Below are 19,915 nucleotides of genomic sequence, written 5' to 3'. Positions count from 1 at the left end.
GATCCTTTCTACTCTTTTGAGGTTAGATTTCTTACTTATTTTTCTAAGACCTTCAAGAGAACCATTAAATTATGTACTTGAGATGTCTCAGATTATGCTGTAGATACTTAGCCCTGTTACCTTCCCTCTTAGGGCTGTCTTCAGTGTGTTCCAGTGATCCTGTCCATGGAGGGTTTTCATTTTTACTCAATTCTGGAAATTTTAAATTTCCTCTCTTGATTTTTTTCATTGACCCAAATATTATTTAACAGTTTTTGTTTACTCTCTGAGTATATATAATTTCTGTAGTTTTGATTGCTGTTGACCAATAGCCTGATACCAACAAGATCAAAGAGGATATAGAATGTTATTTAAAAATTCCTATGTTCTTTGAGAATTGTTATGTGATATATATGTCGTCAATTTTTTTTAAGAAATCACATTGGATGCTGAGAAATGTACTTACTATTAAGTGTTTAGATTGAATGTTTTGTAGATATTTGATATTTACACCAATTTCTATGGTTAGATTTCTCCATAACCCACGTCAGATAGCTCATAGCGATGTTTAACTCCAGTTTACACAGTGGAGTAGATCTTCCCTGAAAGTATCAGATGGTTCCCACTGCCTTTTTGTTCAGGGGTGTTAGATACATTCTTTTTTTTTTCTATCATTTATTTATTTATTCATTTATTTCACCCCAGATTTTATCCCTCTATCCCAGTCCACCCTCTGAATGTTACACATCCCATACCTAATCCCTAACCACCCCCCTCCGTCTCCATAAGCATCTCCCCACCACCCACACAACCAGACCTCTAAACTCCCTGCGGCCCCCTGTCTCTTGAGGGTTATGTGCATCTTCTCTGCCTGAACCTAGAACTGGCAGTTCTCTGTTGTATATGTGTTGGGGGCCTCATATCAGCTGGTATATGATGCATGGTTGGTGGTCCAGTATCTGAAAGATCTCAGGGATCCAGGTAAATTGAGAATGCTGGTCCTCCTACAGGGTAGCCCCACTCCTCAGCTTCTTCCAGCTTTTCTCTAATTCAACCACAGGGGTCAGCAGCTTCTGTCATTGCTTGGGTGCAAATATCTGCATCAGACTCTTTCAGGTGCTTGTTGGGTCTCCTGGTGTGAGGTCATGATATGTCCATTTTGTGAGCACTCCATAGCCTCAGTTGAAGTGTCAGGCCTTGGGACCTCCCCTTGAGCTGAATCCCACTTTGGGCCTGTCACTGGACCTTCTTTTACTCAAGATTCTCTCCATTTCCATCCCTAAAGTTCTTTCAGACAGGCACAATTCTGGGTCAGAGTTTTGACTATGGGATGGCAACCCCCCTGCCTCACTTGATGCACTGTCTTCCTGCTGGAGGTGGGCACTATGAGTTCCCTCTCCCAACTTTCTGGCATTTCATCTTAGGTCCCTCCCTTTGAGTCCTGAAAGTCTCTCATCTCTCAGGTCTCTGCATTCTGGAGGGACCAAACTCCCACCTCCAGAGGTTGCCTGTTTCCATTCTTTCTGCTTGCCCTCAGGGCTTCAGTCCTTTTCCCTTACCCAAATCCAGATCAGGTTAATCTCTTTCCCCTATCCACTTTCCCTCCCAAGTACTACCCTCCTGCCCCTCTTATAAATGCTTTCTTCTCCCTCCCAAGTGGACTAAGGCATCCCCACTTAGGCCCTTCAGGATGTTGAACTTTTTGAGTTCTGTGAAGTATATCTTGGATATTCTGTACTTTTTTTTTGGGGGGGGGCGTTAATATTCACTTGTTAGTGACTACATACCATGCATGTCCTTTTGTTTTTCAGTTACCTCACTCAGAATGATATTTTCTAGTTCCATCCAATTGGCTGCAAAACTGAGGATGCCTCCATTCTTAGTAGCTGTGTACTATTCCATTGTGTAAATGAACCCTATTTTTTCTATCCATTCTTCTGTCATGGAACATCTGGGTTGCTTCCAGCTTCTGGCTATCACAAACAAGGCTGATATGAACAGAGAGGAACATGTGCTCCTTTGGAATGGTGGGGCATCTTTTGGGTATATTCCTAAGAGTAGTATTGCTAGGTCTTCAGGTAGATCTATTTCCAATTTTCTGAGGCACGTCAAGATTGATTTACAGAGTGGTTGTACCAGTTTGTAATCCTACCAGCAATGGAGGAGTGTTCCTCTTTCTCCATATGTATTGTCAACTGTGGTTTGGATCTTAGCCATTCTGATTGTGGAATCTCAGGATAGTTTTGATTTGTACTTTTCTAATTACTAAGGACTTTGAATATTTGTTTAGGTGCTTCTCAGCTTCATGCATTATGAATTCTTGGGTTAGGTACATTTTTTAATTTGGTTGTTTTGTTTTGTTTTTGTTTTTGTATTTTTTTTTTTTTTTTTTTTTTTTTTTTTTTTTTTTTTTTTTTTTGGTGGTTAGCTTCTTGAGTTCTTTATGTATTTTGGATCTTAGCCCTCTATCCGTTATGAGGTTAGCGAAGATATTTTCCCAATCTGTAGGTACCGATTTCCCTTATTGACTATGTCCTTCGCCTTACAGAAGCTTTCCAGTTTTATGAGGTCCCATTTATAAATTCTTGATCTTAGAACATGAGCCATTGGAGTTCTGTTTAGGAAATTTCCTCCTGTACCAATGAGTTCTTTCCCACTTCCTCTTCTACTAGATTCAGTATATCTGGTTTTATATTGAGGTCCTTGATCCACTTGGATTTGAGCTTTGTGCAAGGTGACAAATATGGGTCTATTTTCATTTTCTACATTCAGACAGCCAGTTAGACCAGCATCATCTATTAAAGATGCTTTCTTTTTTTCCATTTTATATTTGTGGTTTCTTTGTCAAAGATCAAGTGTCCAAAGTGTATGGTTTCATTTCTGGGTCTTCAATTCTATTCCATTAATCAATGTGTCTGTCTCTGTACCAATAACATGCAGTTTTTATCACTATTGCTCTTTAGTAAAGCGTGAGGTCATGGATGGTAAGCCATTCGTTTATGATTAAGAATTGTTTTCACTACTCAGAGGTTTTTGCCTGTCCAGCTGAATTTGAGAATTGCTTTTTCCATGTCTTTGAAGACTTGTGTTGGGATTTTGATAGGGATTACATTGAATCTGTAGATTCCTTTTGGTAGGATGGCCATTTTTACTATGTTAATTCTGCCAATCCATGAGCATGGGAGATCTGTCCATTTTCTGAGATGTTCTTTGATTTCTTTCTTGAGAGACTTGAAGTTATTGTCATACAGGTCTTTAACTATTTTGGTTAGAGTTACACCAACTTATTTTATATTATTTGTGGCTATTGTAAAGAGTGTTGTTTCCCTAATTTCTTTATTAGCCTGCTTATCATTTGTATAAAGGCAGGTTACTGGTTTATTTGAGTGAATTTTAGATCCAGCCACTTTGCTGAAGTTGTTTATCAGCTGTAGAAGTTCTCTGGTAGAATTTTTAGGCTCGATTATGTATTTATGTATACCATCATATCGTCTGCAAATAGTGATACCTTTATTTCTTCTTTACCAAGTTGTATCCTGTTGATCCCTTTTGTTTTCTTACTGTTCTAGCTAGCAATTTGAGTACTATGTTGAATAGATATGGGGAGAGTGGGCATCCTTGTCTTATCCCAGATTTCAGTGGGATTGCTTCAAGTATGTCTCCATTTAATTTGATATTGGCTGCTGGTTTGCAGTAAATTGCTTTTGTTATGCTTAGATACAGGTCTTAAATTCTTGAATTCTGATTCTTGAATTAGATCCTGTTCTCTTTAATGCTTTTAACATGAATGGGTGTTGTATTTGTCAAATACTTTTTTTGCATCTAAGGAGAAGATCATGTGATTTTTTTCCTTTGAGTTTGTTTATATAGTAGATTATGCTAATGGATTTTTATATATTGAACCAGCCTTGTATCCCTGGGATGAAGCCTATTTGATCATAGTGAATGATGGTTTCAATGTGTTCTTAAGTTCAGTTTGCAAGAATTTTATTGAGTATTTTTGCATTGATATTCATAAGCAAGATTGGTCTGAAGTTCTCTTTCTTTGTTGGATCTCTCTGTGGTTTAGGTATCAGAGTAATTGTGGCTTCATAGAGTGAATTGGGTAGTGTTCCTTCTGTTTCTGTTTTACAGACTAGTTTAAGGAATATTGGTATCAGGTCTTCTTTAAAGATCTGGTAGAAAACTGCACTAAATCCATCTGGCCCTGGGCTGTTTTCGTTGGGAGGTTTTTAATGACTTCTATTTCCTTATGCAATCTGAATAAGTCTGGATTTTCCAGTTTGGGATTTGGGGTTTGTTTTTTGTTTTATGGTTTTTTTGTTGTTGTTGTTGTTGTTGTTTTTGTTTTTGGGGAGGTTTTGGTTTTTTGTTTTTGTTTTTTTTTTTGTTTGTTTGTTTGGTTGGTTGGTTGGTTGGTTGGTTTTTTTGGCTTTTATTGTAGAATTTGATGATTTCTTTGATTTTCCTTTGATTCTGTTGTTTTGTCTCCCTTTTCATTTCTGATCTTGTTTATTTGGATACTATCTCTGAGCCTTTAGTTAGTTTGACTAGTTTATCTATCTTGTGGATTTTTTTCAAAGAACCACCTTTTGGTTGCATTGATTCTTTGTATTGTTCTTTTTGTTTCTATTTGGTTGATTTTGGCCCTGATTTTGACTACTTTCTACCATCTACTCCTCTTGGGTGAGTTTGCTTCTTTTTGTTCTGGAGCTCTCAGGTGTACTGTTACGTTGCTAGTATAGGATCTCTCCAGTTACTTTTCCAGGGCCCTTAGTGCTATGAACTTTCCTCATAGCACTGCTTTCATTGTGTCCCATAAGTTAGGGTATTACATATTAGTATTTTAAATAAATTCTATGAAATCTTTCATTTCTTTCTTTAACATGGTTCTTCTCTGACCATGTTATCATTGAGTAGTGAGTTGTTCAGTTTCCACTTGTATTTGGACTTTCTGTTGTTCTTGCTGTTATTGAAGACCAGACTTAGGCCATGGTGATCTGATAGGATGATGCATGGAATTATTTTAATCATCTTGTATCTGTTGAGGGTTGTTTTGTGACTGAAAGGAAATAAAACTTGAGACCTGTGATTCATGTAATGTATGTCAAATAGCCCAGAGAGTTGTTTGTGAGCTTTGAAACCTGGGGCTGAGAACATAGCAGAACAGACCAGGACATGCCCGGGCAGGCCCATCGCCTCCCTATCTCCCACCCCTCTGACCTAAGTTAAATGTTACAGGCTGCTGATGTTTAAATGGACCAATCATGTGAAACCGCGCCAATTCCTCCCCCAGCCCCACTCCTTTTCTATAAAAACCCCTAGCTTCTAAGCCTCGTGGTCGAATCCACTGTCTCCTGTGTGAGATATGTTTCGACCCGGAGCTCCGCCATTAAAATACCTCGTGTTGTTACATCAAGGTATTGTGTTCTATTCGTGATTCTTGGGTGCACACCAAATTGGGAGCTGAGTGGGGGTTTCCCCACTAGGTTCTTTCATGACCAAGTACGTGGTCAATTTTGGAGAAGGTACCACGAGGTGTTGAGAATAAGGTGTGTTCTTTTGTTTTAGGGTGAAATATTCTGTAGATATATATTAAACCATTTGGTTAATAACCTTTATTAGTTTCACTGTGTCTCTGTTTAGTTTCTGTTTCATTCTCACCTATCCATTGGTGAGAGTGGGAAGTTGAAATCTCCCACTATTATTGTGTGTGGTTCAATGTGTGTTTTGAGCTCTGGTAAAGTTTCCTTTATGATGTGGCTACCCTTGCATTTGGGGCATAGTTGTTCAGAATTGAAAGTTTCTCTTTGTGGACTTTCCCTTTGACTAATGTGAAATGTCCTTCCCCATCACACTTGATAATTTTGGTTGAAAGTCTATTTTATTGGATATTAGGATGGTAAATCCAGCTTGTTTCCTGGGATCATTTGCTTGGTAGACCTTTTGCCATCCTTTTACTCTGAGATTGTGTCTGTCTTTGTTATTGAAATGTGTTTCTTGTATGCAGCAAAATGCTGGATCTTGTCTATGTATCCATTCTGTTAGCTTATGCCTTTTTATAGATGAGTTGATTCCATTAATATTAAGAGATACTAAAGACAGATGACTGTTGGTTTCTGATAAGTTTGTTTTTGTAGGTGTCTTTATGTGCTTGTGTTTCTCTCCTTTGTGCTTTGTTGAGAGATGCTTAATATCTTTTCTTTGGTGTCGGTACTGTCCTTGTGTTGGAGTTTTCCTTCTAGGATCCTGTGTAGGGCTGGATTGGTAGATAGATACTATTTAAATTTGGTTGTGTCCTGGAGTACTTTGTTTTCTCCATGTATGTTGACTCAGAGTTTTGTTCGGTATAGTAGCCTGGACTAATGCATGACCTCTGATCAGGCTCTTCTGGCTTTCATAGTCTCTGTTGAGAAGTCTGGTATAATTCTCATAGGTCTACCTTTGTATGTTACTTGGCCCTTTTCACTTGCAGCTTTTAATATTCTTTCTTTGTTCTGTGTATTTAGTGTTTTGATTATTATGTGATGAGAGTATTTTCTTTGCTGGTTCAATTTATTTGTTGTTCTATAGGCTTATTGTACCTGTATGTCGATCTCTTTCTTTAGGTTGGGGGTGTTTGATTCTATGATTTTTCTGAAGAATTTTAAGGTCCATTGAGCTGGAAATCTTCATTCTCCTTTATTCTGATTATTTTTAGATTTGGTCTTTTCATTGTGTCTCAAATTTCCTGGATGCTTTGGGTAGGAATTTTTTGTTTTAAATTTCTTTGACAGTTGTGTTATTCTCTTCTACAGTACCTTCTACACTTAAGATTCTTCCTTCTATCTTTTGTATTCTGTTGGTGATACTTACATCTGTAATTCCTGGCTTCTTTCCTCTGTTTTTCATTTCCAGGTTTGCTTCCATTTGTGTTTTCTTTATTGTTTCTACTTCCATGTTTAGGTCTTTGATGGCTTTATTCAAATTTTTTACCTGTTGTATTAGGTTTTCCTATATTTCTTTAAGTGATTTGTTTCCTCTATAAGGGCTTCTACCTTTTTATCTGTGTTTTCCTGTATTTCTTTCAGTAAGTTATTTATATGCTCCTTAAAGGACTCTATTATCTTCATGAGATAGGATTTTAGGTCAGCTTCCTAGTTTTCAGTGTGTCCTTGTATTCAGGGCTTGCTGTGGTACATGAACTGGTTTCTGATTATGCCCATGTATATTGCCTTCTGTTGCTTATGGTTATGAACTTGCCTCTCACCATCTGGTTATCCCTGGTGTTTGGTAGTCTGGGTGACTCTGTCTGGAGTCTGCATTTTTATCCCTGGGTTGCTTCAGGTCTCCTGGTAGGCCCGTGGCCCAACCTCCTTTGGGGCCTTCCAATTGAGGGCTCTTCAGAGAGTCAGAGAAGCTGCTGATCTATTGCCCAGGCTGCAGCAGATCTCCTGGGAGACCTTCAAACTATTGGGTCTTCTGAGGAAAAGTCATGCTGTTGTGGGGGTTGGGGGGCATATGGATGGTGGTTTCTGTTTCCCTGTGTGCAGCAGAACTTCCGGGAGACTTTCAGTCTGTTGAGTCAGTTGCTCTGCATGCCAGAGAGCCCCAGGGAGGTCTTCAAACTGTAGTGTCTGTTGTCTAGTTGCTCTGTGTGCAGCAGATCTCCTGGGATGCCTCAGGCTGTGGTGTCAGTTGCCCAACTGCCCTGAGTACATCAGATCTTCTGGGATAGCCCAGGATATGGTGTCAGCTACTCTGAGTGAAGCAGATCCTCTAGGATGGTTTAGGGCTTTGGGATGAGCAGATCCAGCAGAAAGGACCAGGCAGAGGGGGAGTGGTATTCAGGGGGCAGAGGTTTTGGTGGGTGATGGGTCCTGAGTCAACTGGGCTCCCAGCAGCAGCCCTGATACTTGAAGTGTAGGGGCTTCTTACCAACTGCTCTGAGTACAGTGGGTCCTCTAGGCTGGCTCAGGATATGGTGTGTTCAGGGGAGCAGACTAGCTCACAATCTCGATATTATCTTGTTAATGCTTTTAAACAATTTGACATCTAAAACTGGAAATTACTGTAAATAATATTCTTTTCTCTATGTAAATATTGACAAGCATATGTAAGATGTATATAATAATATAACATGATTGAATCTGTTTGAAACTTTATATTCATGCATAATACTGAATTTTCTGTACACAAAATTTGAAAAATTCTATAAATTAGTACGTTAGGCAATCAAGAATACATACTATATTTCACTTGCGAATTTGCACGGGGAAAATTTCTAAGTGTAGACTTTATTTTTCATTATGGACTTATAAGGGCAACATATATTAAGGGAAACACTGGGATTGCAGAATTAAATGGATACTTATTGGAAAAAAGCAAATGACAAAAGTTCCTCTCACATTATCATATTTGGGCAACAATGAAAAGAAATCATAAAAAGAAATCTAAAATAATATGCGTTTGTAGATGTTTCAATGCCAGTTATAATCAAAACTATGGTAATATCTTAGTTAAGAGTAGGAAGATCAATAATATTCTCTAATAAGTAAAAATAATTTTGTAAATATGTTATAATAAATTGACTTGCCACAGTGCTTACTGATGATCACTTTGTCTCCATTGTCTAACGTAGTCCCTGTGGCTTGTTCATCTTTTCTTTCCTTTTCTTTTCTTTTCTTTTTCTTTTTTTAATAGCATCATGCTTAGGCAAATATTTATGCTTCCTGAGACCCAAAGGAGTATCACAATGGTCACAAAAGGTCTGTCAGTCAATGACTGATCCTTTGACTGAAAGTATTTCAAGATGAAAGAGCAGATTTGCAATCCAAATCAGTTGTGGTGTGTTTACCCACAAATGTTTTATAGAATTGTTTCAAACTGTGTTTCCAGGTAGAGTAGTTGCTCAACTTTGCCAACCCTGTTTTTGTATAGAAGGGAGATACATTGGTAAATTTTTCTGGGGGCTTATATCTGTGTCCTTGAGAGCGTATAGTGGTTATTTTCTTTAAGTGTCACCTACATTCAGCTGTATTCCATACCTTTAAAAACATGTCCCAGTTAAAAATTGACAACAGAAAGTGGTATCAAAATATGTTTTACAGGATCTCTCTCTCTCTGTGTCTTTCTCCCTCTCCTCCCCCGTTCTCTCTCTCTCTCTCTCTCTCTCTCTCTCTCTCTCTCTCTCTCTCTCTCTCTCTCTTTCTCTGTGCATAGGTGAGAAGCCTCATATTTCTAATACAGTAAAATAAATGAAGATTTTCTTTATCTCAAAGCTTCAAAGATGATTCTGAAATGAAATCTACAAAGAAGTAACTACTGATGTGCAATACAATGTACCATTTTCTCAAAGAGTTGCTATAAATTATGAGCATAACAGATGTTCTACTGTCTATGTTTGAAAATAATTTTAAACAAATTTTATAGGAACTATAGAATTTTAGCATTTTCATAGATTTAAGCACCAAAGTCTAAACAAATCCTAGTGCCATGAAACCAGGTTTCATGTAAAGCTGCAACTTTGACATAATTGTTATTAGGCAAATGATGTCTGTACAGAACATAAAAAAAATCACATATAAATGTATGCAAATGTTAAAAACTATGCAAATCCAAAAACTAAGTACAAGCAAAAAGAAAATTATTATTTTAACTTCTACAGCTCCAAAGTTATACTACCTCAAAAGTATTAATTAAAAAAAATCACTAAGACATTTTTCTATGATTGATATAAAATCTTCCATTAATGTAAAATAAATGCTTATTTTACATTGAGTATTAATTTAGATTCTCATTCACTCCTATTGAAAGTCAAAACATCCATAAATAGCTAAGCAGTGAAAAAAGTTCTTTAATGTTAACCTGACTTAACATGAAACTTCTTAATAGTTATGATGCATTGACACAAAACTTTGAGACTTAAATTGAGCAATTACTTTTCCTGTAGAAATCATTTGTTTTAGAATCTGCATTTTAACTTATTTCAACACCATTGACTGTAAATATTTATTAAAATTTAAAAGTTTATTAAAATAAACATTATTGTTAGCACAAATTGACAAAAATACTATTCTATTAAAAATGTACTCCCTAAAAGTGAATGTGCAAATTATTTATTTGCAAATTAATAAATAGTATATATGTAAATCCGGAGCAATCCTATGAGACAACTAGAACCAGTTAAGAAATCTGAGAATATATTTCTTGTCATTCTTTGGTGTTACAAATACCTATTGCTGGTTATCTCACAGTAAACAATTATAAAGCAATTACAAAGACTACAGACTTAGTTTAGTTGCTGATACTAGTGCAAAGGTTATGAACGATCTTAGTGATACAAGTTTAATGGAAACGTCCTCAATTACCCTATCACAACTGGATTTTCCTTTAGTTTTTATTATTGTATACTTTAATTTTTCATTATTCTGTAGGAGCTCAGTTTGGCATAATAAGGGAAGGGAAAGAGAAAATAAATCTAATATTTAAGATTTATTGAAATATAGAATCACACCTAGGCATTGAATGAATAAGCATAATCTGTATCCTTAAACTGATAAACCACCCAAGAGAAAACTATACAAGAGTTTTCATGTTAACGAAACTTAAATCTAATAAAGTATTGGACATGATCCATATGTCAGGAGTACCTCAGTAAACAACACAAATTTAACATAAAAGTGTGAAAATGACCAACAATATTTCATATTTATTAACATGTTATAAGATAACATAGTAATATGTAGAACATACAGGTATAAAATTTGTTAATATGAATAGAAATGAGGGTGACCAAAATTTCATGAGCATGTCTAATAAAAACATTTAGATGATTATAGAAATACTTTTATTCTGATAAAATGAGAGTCTTTCCTTTTCTTTTCCAAGCAACTATTTCTAATTCATCAAAATGAAATTCTGCTTATCATTTTCTTCCACTCATGTTGTTGGGTATGTTAGTCCATGAAAACAAAAGCTTTGAAAATGAAATAAAAAGTAAACATTGATGCATAGATTCCTTTTCATTATAATATTTATCTCCTGGAATATTTAAGATATGTGTGTATGTGCCTGAATGAGTTTATGTAGTGCAAATAAGAGGACTTTGTTGCCCTGGTGTGGAGCTCCAATCTTTACAAACTGTTCTGTAGACCCTGTGAGCAAAGCTGAAGTTCTTTGCAAGAGTTTAAGAGTTCTTACCCACTGAGAACCCTGGCCTGGCCTGTCCACAATTGAATTTTACATAAAGAACTTTCATATATTGAGAAAAAAGTTATGTGAATAGTTACAGATAATCAGGTGTTCATTAAAAGTTATGAAGAATATCTAAAAAAGTTAGAATTATGCTTGAAATGATTGTTTTGTAAAATCCTGTTATTACTATTACTTTTATGCCTGGAGAAAATATTGCTGGATATTTTCAAAATGTAGAAACTATAAAACATATTGTTTGGAAAGTTTTCCAATTGGTGCAATCAGTTCTATTATATATTTTTCATAAATTGGACTTGACTTTTTTAATGATGCTGAAAACTGGTGATAATTTTGTTTTGTTTTCTATATCCACACTTTTCAAAATAAACAAAAATGGCATATGTCTTTGTATTAATATATACACATTTGTCAGTCCCTCATTTTATTCTCTTTATACTCGATTGGTTTATGAAAAGACTGGCAAAAACAGGCTGAATACTCTGGCTGTCTTTTATAGCTGGCACTGGTGGGCCAGAAAGGTCAGCTTAACGAAAGGCCAAGCAATTTGTAGTGAATTCCATTTAATAAAGCAAGAAAAATGATGCGTGTGGTAATCTTTTACTGACTGAAAAGGCAAGGCAGCTGAAGGAAAAGATCCCTGTCATTAATATATTGCATGTGACTCAGTGTGTTTACTGGATGCTGTACTGATGGGCTGCCGCAAGCCAGCTAAATGAATACTCGACTTTACACAGCCGAATGCCAGCAGCTACAAGATTCTAAAAGGATAACTATGGGGATCAAAGGATGCTTCATGTAGGAAACATGGGACAAATACATTATCCTAAAGCTGTTTATCAACACAAAGCAATTAGTGGGTGACACTTTCAAATATCAACAAAGACTATATTATTCCTATAAATTTTGTTAAGAATTCTATTCTTTGTTCTCTAGTTTAAATGCTAATCCTTAAGATCTTATACTAGCTCCAAATTGTAGTAATATAAAAGTGTTTGTGTTAAAATCATTAGTTGTGTGTGTGTATATATATATATATATTTCATTGTCACTTAAGCTGTCATTAAAGTATAATGCATTTAAAAGATAAAGAGAAATAAATAAGGAGAATCTATAATATAATTTATGACAGAATAAGTATAAATACTTAAAAGATTTTATCTCCAGAAGTTGATATATCCTTTTACAAAATTATAAATATGAAGTGAAAATCAATAAAATAAAATCAGGGCAGAAACTTAAGTGCAATCAGAGACAAGTTGCTATTTTGAACCATGGTAACTGTTGAAAGTGTATTCATTATACCATTTAAATATAAATCTGACTGTAGTCTTAGGTATTATCTAGAAAGAAAATTATTACAAAGCAATGTTTGACTAGAGAGAGCAAACAAGTTTGATGTTCAGAAATGAATATCATGTGGACACTGAATTTTATTATAAAGCAATATTTCTCATTTGACATGCTTAATGATAGAAATTAGCTTTTCTAGTTATGAACTCAAGCCATAGATCAGGACTTCATCCAATAATCCAGTGAGAACCTGGACTTGTATCTATCTGCTTTAATGTTGAAAGATACATTAAATGGCTTTGCAAACTTCATCTCCCTTATTTTAATTTTGTACACAGGTATAACTTTTATATCCTGACAATTCTAATCACTGAGGCAAAAATAGATTAAGGCATGAGTGGATATTCATTTAATTTCCTGTTTGTTTTCTGATGCATTACTGCTTGAGGAATCAAATGATACACAAGTAAATATAATAAAAATGTTGCCAAAATTCACTGTACTCACAGGGTAATAGCATTTCTGTGTTATTATAAGCAGTAATATATGCATAGAAACATGCTACTGGAGAGATCAAACTCCAAAAGTCTCAGGGTGAAGCCTTGGCAAGTTGACACTGATGATATTAAGGTAAAGAACTTGAACTACTTTGATCTGTCATGCCTTGAAGCTAAGTGTCCAAGACGAAAACAGCAAACATTGAACAAAGACCATGGCTACTTCACTATAGCACCACATTTTAAAATAGTAAGTGAGTTGAATAGAATGATTGTATGGAATTAATTTCTATAATGGAAATTATAGCAATAGGAAGCAGGAGTTATTTTATGCATTTCTTAACATATATACATAAAAGTTATTAGGAGTGTAAATATATAAATAAGCTTATGTAAATGCAAATCCAGCTTATATACATATGACACATTTGTACTGCTGTAGAAGTAAATGAGAAAGGAGAAAGAAAACAAACACAAGAAAACCTTTATGCACAATAAAAGTACTTTAATGAATAAAATATTTTGATCTAAAGCCATAAAATTTTCTTTCTTTACAGAAAAAAATCTAGTCATATCCTTTTAAAATGATAAACAGATGATTAAGCAAGTTGTTGACTACAGCTTTTAAAATATATTTTAGTATGTTTATCCATATATTATGCTGTAAAATATGTAGATAATAGTATAAAAGAAGTAGAGGCATTTAAATAAATTAAAGATTTACTATTTCTGTGCACTCTAAACTTCTTTCTTTAATATTTACAGACATCTCTAAGATGAATGAGTGAAAGAAGAAAACTTACCTTCCTGAAAATAGCTTTACAGTATTAATCAATTTCCAACGTTGCTTTGAAGTTTTCAAAATTTTGAGATTACCCATTTTGTGGTTCTAAGAAGAAGAGCAGAACTAAATGTCTCCTTAACTTATATATTAGAAACTGTTACCAGAGGCCTGTTCCATCTAGGCATTTCTCAGTGGTAATAGGTAGACCTACATGTCAACATGAACTACTTTCCCCAAAGTTATAGCATATGATTAAAATATTTTTATTTTCATAACACTAGTGGTAATTCTAACAATGGAAAAATATCTATGATAGTTAATGTACACTCATTGTTTATTTTTGAAAACATATTTTATTATTTGTGTTAAATAAGGTGTTCCCATTGAAATATTTTCTATGTAAATTGTAAGATTTGTTCCTTAAGCACATTTTTCAGTGTATTTTTTCTACTTTTTAATCAAAAGTAAAATGACTGATTCTTATTCTCTGTCTCTGTTTCTCTGTCTCTGTCTCTGTCTCTGTCTCTGTCTCTCTCTCTCTCTCTCTCTCTCTCTCTCTCTCATTGGTTATTTCTTTATTTCCATTTCAAATGTTGTCTTTCTTTCTGGTTTCCCCTCTGTAAATCCCCTATCCCATCCCCCACCCCTGGTCACTATGATGGTACTCACTCACCTATCCATTTCTGCCTCACTGCTCTAGTATGTCCTATGCTGGGGTATCAAGCCTCCACAGATCAAGGGCCTCCCCTCCCATTGATACAGAAAAGGCTACATATGTAGCTGCTACATATGTAGCTGGCGCCATGGATACCTCCATGTATACTCTTTGGTTGGTGGTTTAGTCCCTGGGAGCTCTGGGTGACCCAATTAGTTGATATTGTTGTTCTTCCTATAGGCTTGCAATCATGTTCAGCTCCTTCAGTCCTTCCATTGGGATCCACAAGTTCAGTCCAATGGTTGGCTATGAGCGTTTGCATCTGTATTGGTCAAGTTCTGGCAGAGACTTGCAGAGGACAGCTATACCATCCTTCTGTCAGCAAGTGCTTCTTGGCATGAACAATAATGTTGGGGTTTGGTGTCTGCAGATGGGATGGATCCCTGAGTGGGGTGGCCTTTGCATGGCCTTTTGTTCAGTTTCTGCTGCATTTCCTGTAGACAGGAATAATTCTGGGTTCAAAATTTTGAGATGAGTGGGTGACTCTATCCCTTAACTGTGGGCCACACCTATCTACTGGAGGTGGTCTCCACAGGTTCTAGCTCCTCTTAGTTGGGTATTTCCCTGTTGGGTCCTAGAAACCTCTCACTTCCTGGGCATCTGGGATTTTTCGTAGCTAACTCCAGTTCCCCATCTCCCACTGCTGCAAATTTCTGTTCAATTTCTTGACCCTCTCATGTCTCTTCCCATTCTGATCCTGCCCACCCTCTTTTCCCTCCCCATCTTCTCTCCCTCCTAGGTCCCTACCTCCTTCTACCTCCTGTGATTATTTTGTTCCCTCTTCTAAGATGTACTGAAGCACCCACACTTTGGCCTTCCTTCTTCTTGAGCTTTATGTGGTTTGTGAATTGTATATGGGTATTCTGAGCTTTTGGGCTAATATCCACTTATCAGTGAGTACATACCATGTGTCTTCTTTTAGGATTGGGTGATCTCACTCAGGGTGATACTTTTCAAGTTACATCCATTTGCCTGCAAATTTCATGAAGTCATTATTTTTAATAGCTGAGTAGTACTTCATTGTGTAAATGTACCACACTTTCTGTATCCATTCTTTGGTTGAGTGACATGATGGTTGGTTCCACATCCTGGATATTATTAATAAGGTTACTATGAACATAGTGGAGAATGTGTCCTTTTTATATGTTTGAGCACCTTTTGAGTATATGCCCAGGATAAAAAAAGACCTCAGAAGATGCAATGATCTCCCATGCTCATGGATTGACAGAATTAACTTAGTAAAAATGGCCATATTACTAAAAGCAATCTACAGATTCAATGCAATCCCCATCAACTCAATTCCTCAAAGAGATAGAGAGAGAAATTCTCAGATTCATCTGGGAATAACACAAAAACAGGAGAGCAAAAACTATTCTCAACAATAAAAGAAATTCTGGGAAAATCACCAAGACCTCAAGCAATAGTGATAAAAACTGCATGGTATTTGGTACAGACAGGTAGATCAATGGAATAGAATAGAATAGAATAGAATAGAATAGAATAGAATAGAATAGAATAGAATAGAATAGAATGGAATGGAAGACTCAGAAATAAACCCATACACATAAGGTCAATGGATCTCTGTGAAAGAAGCCAAGACCATCCAGTGGATAAAAGACAGAATTTTCCAAAAATGGTGCAGGTTTAAGTGGTAGTCATCATGTAGAAGAATGCAAAGTGATCCATTCTTATCTCCTTGTATAAAGCTCAAGTCCAAATGGATCAAGCACCTCCACATTAAACCAGATATGCTGAATATAATAGAAGAGAAATAGAAAAGAGCCTTGAGAACATGGGTACAGGGGAAATTTTTCTGAACAGAACACCAATAGCTCAGACTCTAAGAACAACAATGGACAAATGGGTCCTCATAAAATTGCAAACCTTCTGTGAGGAAAAGGACCTATGTCAATAGGACAAAAGGGCAACTTACAGATTGGGAAAAGATCTTTACCAAGCTTACATCTCATAAAGGGCTAATATCCATAATACACAAAGAACTCAAAAAGTTAGACTCCAGAGAACCAAAGAACCCTTTTAAAATTGGAGTACAGAACTAAACAAAGAATTCTCAACTGAAAAATCTCGAATAACTGTAAATCACCTATAGAAATGTTCAGCATCCTTAGTCATCAGTGAAATGCAAATCAAAACAACCCTGAGATTCCATCTCACACCAGTTAAAATGGTTAAGAACAAAAACTCATGTGACAGCAGATGCTGGCAAGAATGTGGCGAAAGAGGAACACTCCTCCATTGCTCGTGGAATTGCTAGCTGGTACAACCACTTTGGAAACCAATCTGGCCGTTCCTCAGAAGATTTTTTTCTCCTGCCAAAGAATAAAAAGTGCATCTAAGGTGGCTTTTTGAATTTCAAGGAATTGTGCCCAATGCTCCTTTTCATCTCAGGCAGAAAACTGTCTTCTGGAGTAACACTTGCTCAAACTCTAAACTGAGAGAAGCTCTGATGAGCAACAAGGCATTCTGTGCCCTTCTCCCAGCCTTCAATAGGCTAAAAAAGACCCTGATGGTTTTACTACTTAGTTGGAATAGGTGCCTGGCCTCACTGCATTTGCAATTTCCTACAGAGCCTTGAGCAGTTGGACCACCTGCTGAGCTTGCTTTGCAACTCAATCCAGCTGAAACAAAGGGATGGGTTTGTGGTTTTTGTCCATAAAAACTATATTGCCGAGCACAGAGCCGCTGAGGCAGCAGCCTGGGCGGGCCGCAGACAACCAGCCACCATCCAGACCAGAGGACAGGTGTCCGCCTGGCTTGGGAGGCGACCTCAGCCTCAGCAGCAGTGGTCGCCATCTGGGTTCCGGGACTCCGCGGGACCTAGGAAATTAGTCTGAACAGGTTAGAGGGTGCGCCAGAGAACCGGACAGCTTCTGGGACGGGCGGAAGCACAGAGCCGCTGAGGCAGCAGCCTGGGCGGGCCGCAGACAACCGGCCACCATCCGGACCAGAGGACAGGTGTCCGCCTGGCTTGGGAGGCGGCCTCAGCCTCAGCAGCAGCGGTCGCCATCTTGGTTCCTGGACTCAGCAGAACTTAGGAAATTAGTCTGAACAGGTGAGAGGGTGCGCCAGAGAACCGGACAGCTTCTGGGACGGGCAGAAGCACAGAGCCGCTGAGGCAGCACCCTTGGCGGGCCGCAGACAGCCGGCCACCGTCCGGACCAGAAGACAGGTGTCCACCTGGCTTGGGAGGCGGCCTCAGCCTCAGCAGCAGCGGTCGCCATCTTGGTTCCGGGACTCAGCAGAACTTAGGAAATTAGTCTGAACAGGTTAGAGGGTGCGCCAGAGAACCGGACAGCTTCTGGGACGGGCAGAAGCACAGAGCTGCTGAGGCAGCAGACTGGGCGGGCCGCAGATAACCAGCCACCATCCGGACCAGAGGACAGGTGTCCGCCTGGCTTGGGAGGCGGCCTCAGCCTCAGCAGCAGCGGTCGCCATCTTGGTTCCTGGACTCAGCAGAACTTAGGAAATTAGTCTGAACAGGTTAGAGGGTGCGCCAGAGAACCGGACAGCTTCTGGGACGGGCAGAAGCACAGAGCCGCTGAGGCAGCAGCCTGGGCGGGCCGCAGACAACCGGCCACCATCCGGACCAGAGGACAGGTGTCCGCCTGGCTTGGGAGGCGACCTCAGCCTCAGCAGCAGCGGTCGCCATCTGGGTTCCGGGACTCCGCGGGACCTAGGAAATTAGTCTGAACAGGTTAGAGGGTGCGCCAGAGAACCGGACAGCTTCTGGGACGAGCAGAAGCACAGAGCCGCTGAGGCAGCAGCCTGGGCGGGCCGCAGATAACCGGCCACCATCCGGACCAGAGGACAGGTGTCCGCCTGGCTCGGGAGACGGCCTAGGCCTCAGGAGCAGCGGTCACCATCTTGGTTCCAGGACTCCCTGGAACTTAGGATTTTAGTCTGCACAGGTGAGAGTCTGCACCACAGAAGCTGACAGCTTCTGGGAACTGCCAAAGCAACACAGCTTCTGAGAGAGGCCCTGTTTTGGGCCTTCTTCTTCGACCAGGAGGAGGTCCAAAAACAAGATATCTGCGCACCTTCCCTGTAAGAGAGCTTGCCAGCAGAGAGTGCTCTGAGCACTGAAACTCAGAGGAGAGAATCTGTCTCCCAGGTCTGCTGAGAGACAGTAACAGAATCACCAGAAGAACAATCTCTAAACAGAGTCAACTATAACTACTAACTCCAGAGATTACCAGATGGCGAAAGGTAAACGTAGGAATCCTACTAACAGGAACCAAGACCACTCACCATCATCAGAACCCAGTACTCCCACTTCGCCCAGTCCAGGGCACCCCAACACACCCGAAAACCTAGACCTAGATTTAAAAGCATATCTCATGATGATGGTAGAGGACATCAAGAAGGACTTTAATAAATCACTTAAAGAAATACAGGAGAACACTGCCAAAGAGTTACAAGTCCTTAAAGAAAAACAGGAAAACACAATCAAACAGGTAGAAGTCCTTACAGAAAAAGAGGAAAAAACATACAAACAGGTGATGGAAATGAACAAAACCATACTAGACCTAAAAAGGGAAGTAGAAACAATAAAGAAAACTCAAAGTGAGGCAACACTGGAGATAGAAACCCTAGGAAAGAAATCTGGAACCATAGATTTGAGCATCAGCAACAGAATACAAGAGATGGAAGAGAGAATCTCAGGTGCAGAAGATTCCATAGAGAACATCGGCACAACAATCAAAGAAAATGGAAAATGCAAAAAGATCCTAACTCAAAATATCCAGGAAATCCAGGACACAATGAGAAGACCAAACCTACGGATAATAGGAGTGGATGAGAATGAAGATTTTCAACTCAAAGGACCAGCAAACATCTTCAACAAAATTATTGAAGAAAACTTCCCAAATATAAAGAAAGAGATACCTATGAACATACAAGAAGCCTACAGAACTCCAAATAGACTGGACCAGAAAAGAAATTCCTCCCGACACATAATAATCAGAACAACAAATGCACTAAATAAAGATAGAATACTAAAAGCGGTAAGGGAAAAAGGTCAAGTAACATACAAAGGCAAGCCTATCAGAATTACACCAGATTTTTCACCAGAGACTATGAAAGCCAGAAAAGCCTGGACAGATGTTATACAGACACTAAAAGAACACAAATTCCAGCCCAGGCTACTATACCCAGCCAAACTCTCAATTACCATAGATGGAGAAACCAAAGTATTCCACGACAAAACCAAATTCTCACATTATCTCTCCACGAATCCAGCCCTTCAAAGGGTAATAACAGAAAAAAACCAATACAAGAACGGGAACAATGCCCTAGAAAAAACAAGAAGGTAATCCCTCAACAAACCTAAAAGAAGACAGCCACAAGAACAGAATGCCAACTTTAACAACAAAAATAACAGGAAGCAACAATTACTTTTCCTTAATATCTCTTAACATCAATGGTCTCAACTCC

This window comes from Mus musculus, chromosome 2 (assembly GCF_000001635.26).
Source record: "Mus musculus strain C57BL/6J chromosome 2, GRCm38.p6 C57BL/6J".
Lineage (NCBI taxonomy): Eukaryota > Metazoa > Chordata > Mammalia > Rodentia > Muridae > Mus > Mus musculus.
The sequence above is the reverse complement of the archived record's forward strand: the minus strand, read 5'-3'. Positions refer to the sequence as shown.